The 9,647-nt window shown below is 40.3% G+C and overlaps 1 pseudogene; it reads left to right on the forward strand.

The window, feature by feature from the left end:
• The first annotated feature begins 3,557 nt into the window (after positions 1–3,557).
• LOC118854694 lies at positions 3,558–7,241 on the forward strand (annotated as a pseudogene).
• The last annotated feature ends 2,406 nt before the right edge of the window (positions 7,242–9,647 follow it).

Here is a 9,647-nt window from a genome sequence, read left to right on the forward strand (position 1 = left end):
ATGTGATGATTTCTATATGGAAAATTATACTTTTGGATAAGAGAGCTATAACTAATGTAAGTTCTTATAGTTCTATTTTCCATGACAAATGAATTAGCTTGTACAATTTTAGAAGGGCAAAGAGCTGGCATTGGAGTCAGAAGGAGTTGGGCTCATGTGCTACTTTTGATACATACCAGCTAAATAAACTCTTAACTGCCCTTATCAAACTCTCCATGATGATAAGTTATGTTAAGTTGCCAGTCTACATCAATGGAATGGGCTTCCACACTGGGGGTTCTCACATTGATGAAAATCCAAGTTTGGATTAAAAAAAAATCAACAAATATAATGAAATAAAGTTATGAAAAAATGTCTTGTCCCTTTATTATTTATACTCATAAATTTAATCATATGAACTGTACTTTTAGGTCAGGACTGCATACACAAACCAGGTTGAAAAAAAACAGTGATATTTAAACTACTGCTTATTTGGAAAATTCAGCAGTTGAATTTTGTCACAAATTTGGTTGGTTTTTTGTTTCTTTGTTCTTTCTTTCTAATGGGTTTATGCATCTAGATAGTCATAGTTCCTTGCTCAAAGTCACTCTGAGGATAAGTGGAAACCAGCTCATAAAAATTCAGGTCATTCGAATACCAAGACAGAGAGATCATATGAAAAAATGTGTTAAATCACTATTGATTAGAGAAATGCAAGTTAAAACAACTCTGAGCTACCACCTGACACCTGTAAGATTGTCTAAAATGACAAAAAATGCTGTATATTGGAGGGCATGTGGGAAAACTGGGACACTAATATAGTATTGGTGGAGTTGTGAACTGATCCAACCATTCTGGAGAGCTATTTGGAACTATTTCCAAAGGACAATCAAACTATGTATACTGTTTGATCCAGCAATACCACTTATAGGTCTATATCCCAAAGACATAAAAAAAAGGAAAAGGACCTATTTGTACAAAAATATTTATAGTGGCTCTTTTTGTAGTGGCCAAGGATTGGAAATCGAAGGGATGCCCATCAGTTGGGGAATGTCTATATACTATATACTTGCAAATTCTCAGCAAGCTAAGTTCATTGTTTAGGAATTCCATAACCCAAACAAGCTTTTTGACAAGTTTACAAAATAAAAAGCTCCCTGTTCACCTCATCTACCCTTAGAGCTGCTGTGGACTATGCCTTTTGATTAGCCCTAAGGGCTGCTTGGAATGGACAGAACCAATCTAAATGAGGCTTGAACCTCCTTCCCTCCTTTCAACACATACACCATAATTAATTACCAGCTTTAGTTTTTAGCATTAATACAACAACCAACAATCTTACAATTTTCCCAAGTGATAGACCAATTGTTTTAGTAACACAAACAATAAATTTCAGATGACATCAATTGCATTTCCAGATCTATTATTCATATACAGATGGGCTTACCAATTGCACAGGCTGGCTGGCTTCTTACCTTGCACTGCCTTGACCTGTCTCACTTTCCCCTCTCCCCACAGCAGCCAGGGGTGCTGGTGCAGCTGGGGGGGGGTGGCGCTGGTAAGCAGGGCGCACTGAACCTGGATGACACTTTCAGGCTTTCTGGGTGAGCTTCAGGGTGCCCAGGGGCCAGAGATGTTGCCACTGGAGCCCTGCTGTAGCTGCTGCCCTTTTCCCCTCCTTCCTTTTTCCATGTAGGAGAAGGTGAATTGGGGTAGGACGGGGAGAAGAGTGATGCAAATCCCCTGTGCTTATCTGCCTTCCTGGGAAGCATTCTTCAGCACTCTCTTGTCTTAATCTGATCAAGGCTTAGAAGGGTTAACAGGAAAACATGAGGCTGTTTGCCATCCCCTGCACTGAGATACCCCTTTGACTCAAGAGAAGGAAGTAGGGGAAAGGGAGTATAAGGAGGTATTACAAAACTGAATGATCAATCTCAAAACCTCCAGAATCTGCTAAAATGTTTTTAGCTGTTCTGACTTTTCACCATAGTCTTAGCCTAGTGAGAGCTGGGATTACAGGAAGAAGAATCTTAAGAATTTTTTTTTTAATTTTTATTCAAAATTCCTTCCCTTCTACATCTGAAGTTGGGGCATTGAACTGGCCAGACAGATGAGGTAGAACTTGGTGCCTCATCCGATTGGTAAGAAATGGTGGAAGCAATTTTGTTTCCACAGAGTTGAAAATATCCCTCTTCCTCCCCCCTCCCCCCATCTTTAGCAGAATGTAGGTCAGGTGACTGATTAGAACTAGTTCTAATCAGAGCTGTGATCTAGCAGAGACCAGGCTTCTGGTCTGGTGGAAGGTTAGAGGCTTGGACACATGCTTAAACGAGCCATTTGAGGAGGGCAGGGGCAGTCGGGGTTGCTTCTGGCCAATGAAGAGCCTGGTGGGAGATTCTAATTGGGGATCAATAAAAGGACTGGCATCTGTCTGAGTTAGGGGACGTACCCATTTATTCAGACCGAATAAATGTAAAATATAATTAAAATGTTCCTGGCTTCCCAACGAGTATTGTTTATTCCTAGACAATGTAAGGATTTTTATAACACCTTCTCCCAAGTACTAGAGAACTTCAAGGCTTCACATTTAAGGTGTCTCTTTTTGAGATCTTGTAAGCCAAATTTGTTCCCATTTTGCAGGAGACTGCCTAGTGGGAGTCATGTACACAGAAGCTTTCCTCCTTATGTGAAACAGGAAATAGTTAAATACTAGTCAAGCTGCCTCTTTTTGATGTGGGGGAAAAAGGTTCCCCCTTTTTTCCTTTGCCTGTCTCTCCACATTCAGAACTTGACCAGAGTTCCAATGTAGAGAGAGTTTTCAGTCAACAACATTCTTTCCAAAAGTTTCCAAACCGTTTACTCTCAAACCCTCTGTTCACACTCTTCATGCAAATAGATTGTGCCTTTCTTTCTGTTGAAGTTCTTCTCATCCCTACCTGCTAAAAATTTCTTGCCTTTCCTCCTGTCTACTTATCTCTCTGACAGACTTTGAAAACTGCACATATCTTATTTCTTTCTAATTCTGATCTGACACTTCTCTCACCCTCCTCTATTTGTTTTTATCAATCATACTACTTAAATAATAAAATATTTTTCTTTCTCTTTCTCATCCTCCCACTCCTACCACAGTCAGGGTGGGAGGGACAGGGGGAGAGAAAGAGAAAGAAGCATTCCAAGAAAGCCCAGCTACAGCCCTTAGAAGCTTCCCTTGCTGGCTGGCTGCATTTTAAACCTTATAGGATGTCAGATTACACACAGACCCTCACTTTCACCACACAGAGACAAACATAGAACAAATTAACATGATGGACAGACAGGATGATACAGATAATTATGGGGAAAATCCAAATGCTCAGAGAGGCTTGTCAGAAACCACCTGCACAAATGTGACAATTTTTCTTGGTCCCCTAAATCATATGGAGGCCAGACACAACAATTTTCTTTGTACCTTAGATTGTATGGAGGCCAGGCACAAGCCTTCCTTTTCAAGGTCTTGGAGACCAGGCTTTTTCCATTTCTAATCTAGGGGCAAATCTTGGGGAAGTCCCACTGAGTCTGGCTGTGAGGATCTGGTAGCCATGAGGCCAGAAGAGAAGGAGGATCCCGCAGTCACAGGAATGGAAATGGGGAATTCCTCCATGAAGGAGGATCCCAGGGTGTGGTAAGCCTTAGGAAACCAAAAAGGCACCTGCAATTTTCCCAATTACCTAGCATCCTAGAGAATTGAGATAATTAGGCATATACATCCAAATAGGGCATTCCCCATGCAGCAGAAAGTCTCTCCAGGTCTGAGACAGCCCCATAACTGCCTGACCCAAATGGAACCTGAGAACATCAGGCCCAAAAAACACCTCCAATCCTTCCTACATGATTGGAGAGCAACTCCAACTACAGAGTGAGAAAGGGGGAGAGAAAGATATTGAAGGCTTACATACCTACGGGTCTTGGCTGGAAAAGGGCTTGAAGGGATCAGTCAACTTCTCAGTCAGGGAACCAAATATGACGCAGTCTAGGGGTGTTGGGAACCCTGAAATGCAAGGGTATAGGGCAGGTCTGCTTCAAAAGAATTCAACCACTCAAGCCTTCTTTCAGTATTAGTAGCGAGTTTATCATGATATAGGTTGGGTGGGCACTATTCCTAGTAATTCTGTGGTATTTGTGATGCCAATACAAGTGGGCCAGATTCTAAGAATCTGCACAATTTAGTGAGAATAAGATTGGCACTTTTATACAGAAAAAGACTGTAAAAAAATCTGGATGGGATCAAGGAGGGTCAAGTAACCTGGGGTGGGCCAGGTACAGACAATGACAGGTTGGTCTGAGTCATAGCCCGGAGGGCCACACTGAAAGGACAGTTGAAAGGATTATACTTGGATGGGCTGGATACCTCAGGCAAACTCAGGGACTGGGCTGTGTGGGAAAGTCCATGGCCTTTTAGGATTAGGCCCCATGGGGGTGGGGGGGGAGTGGGGCAAGAGGAAAAAAAGTTTACACAACAACTTTATTATATATTTTAAAGGAATAGAAAGTTACATAAAATAGATTTGCAGTTTTATGTGTAATCATCTTTACTATACTACATTATGGAAATACTTGTTTTATCCCACAAATTAAAAGTAAAATAAGTTTTTAAAGTTATATACAAAATAAATAAAGAATATCTTAATTAGAGGAAGAAACTAGCAACTGAATAGGGTGTCTAAGAAAAACTTCGTGTAGATGATGGGCTTTGAGCTGAACTTTGAGAAACACTAGACACTCTCAGAGTAAGGGGAAGAATGTATTCTAGCAATGGGGATGGACTTGTCCAAAGGCTAGAAAATAGGGTGTTGTTTGTGAAGAATAATAGCAAGAGGGTCTGTTTCATAGGCTGCATGAAAAAAGAAACGTATATTAAGTCTTGAAAGATAAGGGGGAGATGATCATAAAGTATTTTAAATGCCAAGCATAGGAAATTGTATTTGATCCTAGAGGTAATAGGAAGCCACTAATTGTATAGAATAGAAGAGTGAAATGGTCATATCTGGGCTTTAGTAATTTTGCGGAGGAAAGATTGGAGAGAGAGAATGCAGACCAATTAGAAGGCCATTTTAATAGTCCAAGTGAGAGGGCCTAAACTGGGGTAGCTGGGTTTTGGAGGTTGTGGAGTTAAAATCAACACAATTTGGCAACCAATTGAATATATGGTGTGAGGGAGAGTGTGGATGACTCCATGTTTGAGCTCATGAGTAACTAGAAAGATTGTATGATTTTTTTGAAAAAATAGAAAAAAATAGATTTGCTAGTAGTCAGGAGTCACAAATAAATAATGGAATTTTATTATGTGCCCTAATGTAGTGGTCTCCAGTCTTTTCAAGTAAGAGGAGCTCTCATTAATATCATAGGCCCCCATGTGATAATAGCACTGTTTTTGTCTTTTGATCTAGAAAATGTATGACAAAAAATTTCTCTGAATTTGGTGATATTTTAAAATAAATTTATATTTTATTATTCAATATACATTTGAAAAATAGTGAAGTAATACACATATCTGTGAGGCTTGCTATTTAATCATTCCACAGAAGATATGCTTGCTTATCTATGAATCCGTGTCTGAATACGAGGAGCACTTATGATAACACTATCCCTCCAAGTTTCCATGAGGACCCAGAGGCTGGAAACTGCTGCCCTAATGGATTTGTGTCTATAGGAGAAAAATAAATAAGCTACAGAATGAACTGTACATTTTGGGAGAGATAGCATATTGACTAAATATTAGTTGTTTATCTGAATTTCCCTTCCCTTCCCTTCTTCCTCTCCCTCTATCCAGGTGGAGTGCCATGCCCTTACCTGGGGGGTGCTCTACCTAAGGGAATTTAAATTTTGGTAGCTGAAACCTGGGAAAGATATCTTGGGGTTTACTGGCTAGATTTCTTTCTTAAAGACCCTAGTTTAAAACCAATTCATTCTGGCTCTCATTGATTGGTCAACAATAGGTCCCAGACCAAGCACCTTTTAGTGGTCATGGTTTGGGCCCTGATGACTCAGGGTTAATGCAAATAGTAATTGTTTCTGCTTTGCACAGAAACCTTAGGGGTCTTACCCTCCCAGGTTGATTCTTTTTTATTAGGTAAAGGGGGTCATTCCTTGGCTCATTTCTTAACTAACCTTAATTACTGAATGGGAGTTGCCTCAGTCAACGTGAGAACTCAGAAAGACTTTAGCTTAAAAAGGCCAAGGCCTCCCACTGCATCCAGGGCCATTGCCAGTCCTCTTGATCTGTCTTGCCACTGGAGGTGGCTCTGGAGGAGAAAGTGAGTCTTCTGACTTTGCACAGACTTCCCTCACTTAAGTCCAGTTCACTTGCAAGTCACGGCATCATCTTCCTGATGTCCTGGTCTTCTTGGAGAATGAAGGACAAACACCACCACCTTCTAAACCTAAAGGTTGTCATCATATGTCAGAGTTGCTGTACATTGTCATAGTCCCTTGATGATATTACATAACATTCCAAGGGGCATAAATTTACTGATCTAGGCTAATTACCTAGCAGTGCTTGAGATAATGAAAGCATTTCTGGGTCAGTGAGAGCTTTGAGAAGAGGCCCAAGTCCTCCTTCCTCACCATCCACTATGATTTTAAACCAGCATCCATAGATACTTTATGTGAAGGAAAACTCCAGGTTGGCAAAAGAGATGAAGTCACAATTACACATTCCTGGATCAGCATCTCCAATGACTGTGTTCTAAGGAAACCAAAAAACCATATCAGAAAGACTGTGTTCTCATCATTAATCATGACACTGGTGAATATGTGTTGGAAAAATTCAGTAGCAGCATTCAGGTCAGGAAGACAAGAGCTGAGGGAAGCAGCAAAATCCAGGCAGGAAGGGAACAGCCCCCTGCTGGGGCACCAACACCTTCCATACCATTTAGAGCCCCAGTGAAACCACCAGTTGGACCAAAAGCCTCTCCTACGAAAGATAACCCTTCACCTGAACCCCAATTGGATGACATTAAGAGAGAGCTGAGAGCAGAGGTTGAAATCATGGAACAGATGAGCAGCAACAGCAGGAGCAGCTCCTTGGATTCTGAGAGTTTCTTGGACAGCAAAGTGGACTAGCAGTCTCCCGGGCCTCCCCATTCTGGCCTCCTCACAGCAGTTCAGTCACAGAAACCCTGTTGCCAATGGCACCGGCCCACCCCCCAGGAAACAACCAGCTGACGAACACCCTGACAAATGACTTACAATTGAGTGAGTCTGGCATTGACAGTGATTGCTAGCAGCAGAGCTTCCTGCATCTGTCTCTAGTAGAAGAACTCATGGAGGCACCAGGACTTGAGCAGAAAGCCCAACACCAAGGACAGTGCTTGGGGATTAGTGAGCCCTGAGATGTTGTCACCAAGCCCTAGCAGGAGCGCTCTTTATACATTATGTAAATAGTTTCACAAGTTTTATCTGGATCTGTCAAGTAAATAACCAGGAGGGCTGGTTTTGGTTAACATTGTGGATGGAAATCCTGAACAGTTGGGGGAGGAGGGATCTTGGTTGTTCAAAGGTTGAGTGATAGATGTCCTTGACGGTCATGAGTTTGGATGTGTCATTTTCATTGCCAAAGCCAAATTTGGCCTTTGGGGGGAAAGCAGCACCCCCCCCCCCCAAAGTGCGTTAAAGTCTTCTCATTATTGACCATGTGGAGATGAAGGTTGTAGCCTTCCTCGTCTAATTAGACTTGACCTGATGGTCCAGTGGAGACAAACTTAGGCATAGACTTTCTTTTATATATGTATATGTATGCGTGTGTTTATTGATTTTTAGTTTTCATCATTCACTTACCTAAGTAATTCATGCAATCTGATATAGGCTTTACATATACATTCCTATTAAACATATTTTCACATTAATCACGTTGTGTAGAAGAATTAGCATGAATGAGAGTAACCATGAGAAAGAAAAACATAAAACAAAACAAAACAAGAAAATAGTCTGCACTCAGACTCCATATTTTTTTCTTCTGGATGTGCATGGCACTTTCCATCATGAGTCTTTTGGAACTGTTTTAGATCCTTGCATTGCTGAGAAGAACTAAGTCTATCAAAGTCAGTCATCACATGCTGTGGCTGTTACTGTGTACAGTGTTCTCCTGGTCACTCAGCATCAGTTCATATCAGTCTTTCCAGGTTTTTCTGAAGTCCATAAGCATAGACTTTCAAAAGTAGAGAGAACATTATATATGATCCAGTCCAAGCAGGGAGGCTTAGAGAGGCAGATGCACACAGCTAGTTAATAACAGAGATGGGAGTAAAATCTAAGGCTCCAGCATTTTCCCTATTGTACCATAATGCCTCCCATTACATTTAGTCAAATATTTATTGAGTACCTACTGTGTGCAGAGCTTAGGTATGTAGCAAAACCAATGATCTGTGTACATAGAGCAATCAGATACGTATCGGAACTTTGTACCTAGACTATGAAAGTCACAATAAATGTTTTACTTCTAGTTTGAATGTGGGCCAGTAAAAGTTGGCTGTGTGCAGGACAGAAGAACCCCATGTGTAGGGGCAGTGACTGGATGAAATTGGAGTTTTGAGCACTGAGTGGATAAGGGAAAATCATGAGCCCATGCTCATCTTTCCTTGGATATAATTGATTCAGTGGATTTTAAAAGGAATGGGTTTTTAATAAAGAATCAATAGGAATGTCTTTGAGTAGTAAGGACTAGAGGAGAAAACTACTGAATATATGAACTAGAAGTGAGTTTTTTTTAAATATCCCAGGAGTTTGAAAGTATCATATGAAAGGATCATGACTCACCTTGATTTCAGGATTTCCACCATCCCCCACCACTTTTATACAACTATGTTTAAATTACAGGTTATATTTTTATATAGCTGGAAGCCAGACAAAATATGCCCTGTTGTGTACAGATCTGCAAAATGCTTAAAATATTTACAAAATGAAAATGTTACTCTAGGACAGTAATCTTCCGTGAAAATTAAGTTTTCCCTTATTAAGTGTACATGCAGTAGGTCTCCATACAGTCCAAATGAACATCCCATTGCCTATAATTAGAATACATATTTCTTAAAACAAGAAAATTCTTTTGCTTATGCTTGCTGGACATGTAGATTTTAAATTAATTTTTGGCCTATTGCCTCCTTCACTCGTGCCTTCTTTTCACTTCCACCATTCCCCTACCTATCAGCTCTTCAACACCAGTTAGGAAGCAGGAGAATTTGAATCTAGACATGGGATATAAGATACATGGGGGAAGCTCAAAGGACTATAATTAAGTGGAGCCATACTTACAGGGCAGGAGGAGGGGGAAAAATGCTTTCCCTTAGGAATTGTCCAAATAAATCCAGGAGTTCAAGTAAGGGGGAATAAATCTCATTGCCTTCTGACCTTCAGGTACTTTTTGGTTCTTAACCCAAATCTCAGGCTTTTAGATTGAAGTTAATGAAGTATAAGAATTTATACAGAATTGACATTTTATTTATAATCTGTTGGTAGTGTTGACATTCAAGATGAACAATACCATTATCAGTTTATATTGTTGCTGGACATAAGGAATATTTAATATATATCTTTTTAATTTAATATTTAATTTAATAATTGATATATCACTGCTATTATTAACTTGCCCAATTCTTTGAGCCAGATGTCAGTCATTTGAACTAAGGTTTCCT

This window comes from Trichosurus vulpecula, chromosome 6 (genome assembly GCF_011100635.1).
Source record: "Trichosurus vulpecula isolate mTriVul1 chromosome 6, mTriVul1.pri, whole genome shotgun sequence".
NCBI lineage: Eukaryota > Metazoa > Chordata > Mammalia > Diprotodontia > Phalangeridae > Trichosurus > Trichosurus vulpecula.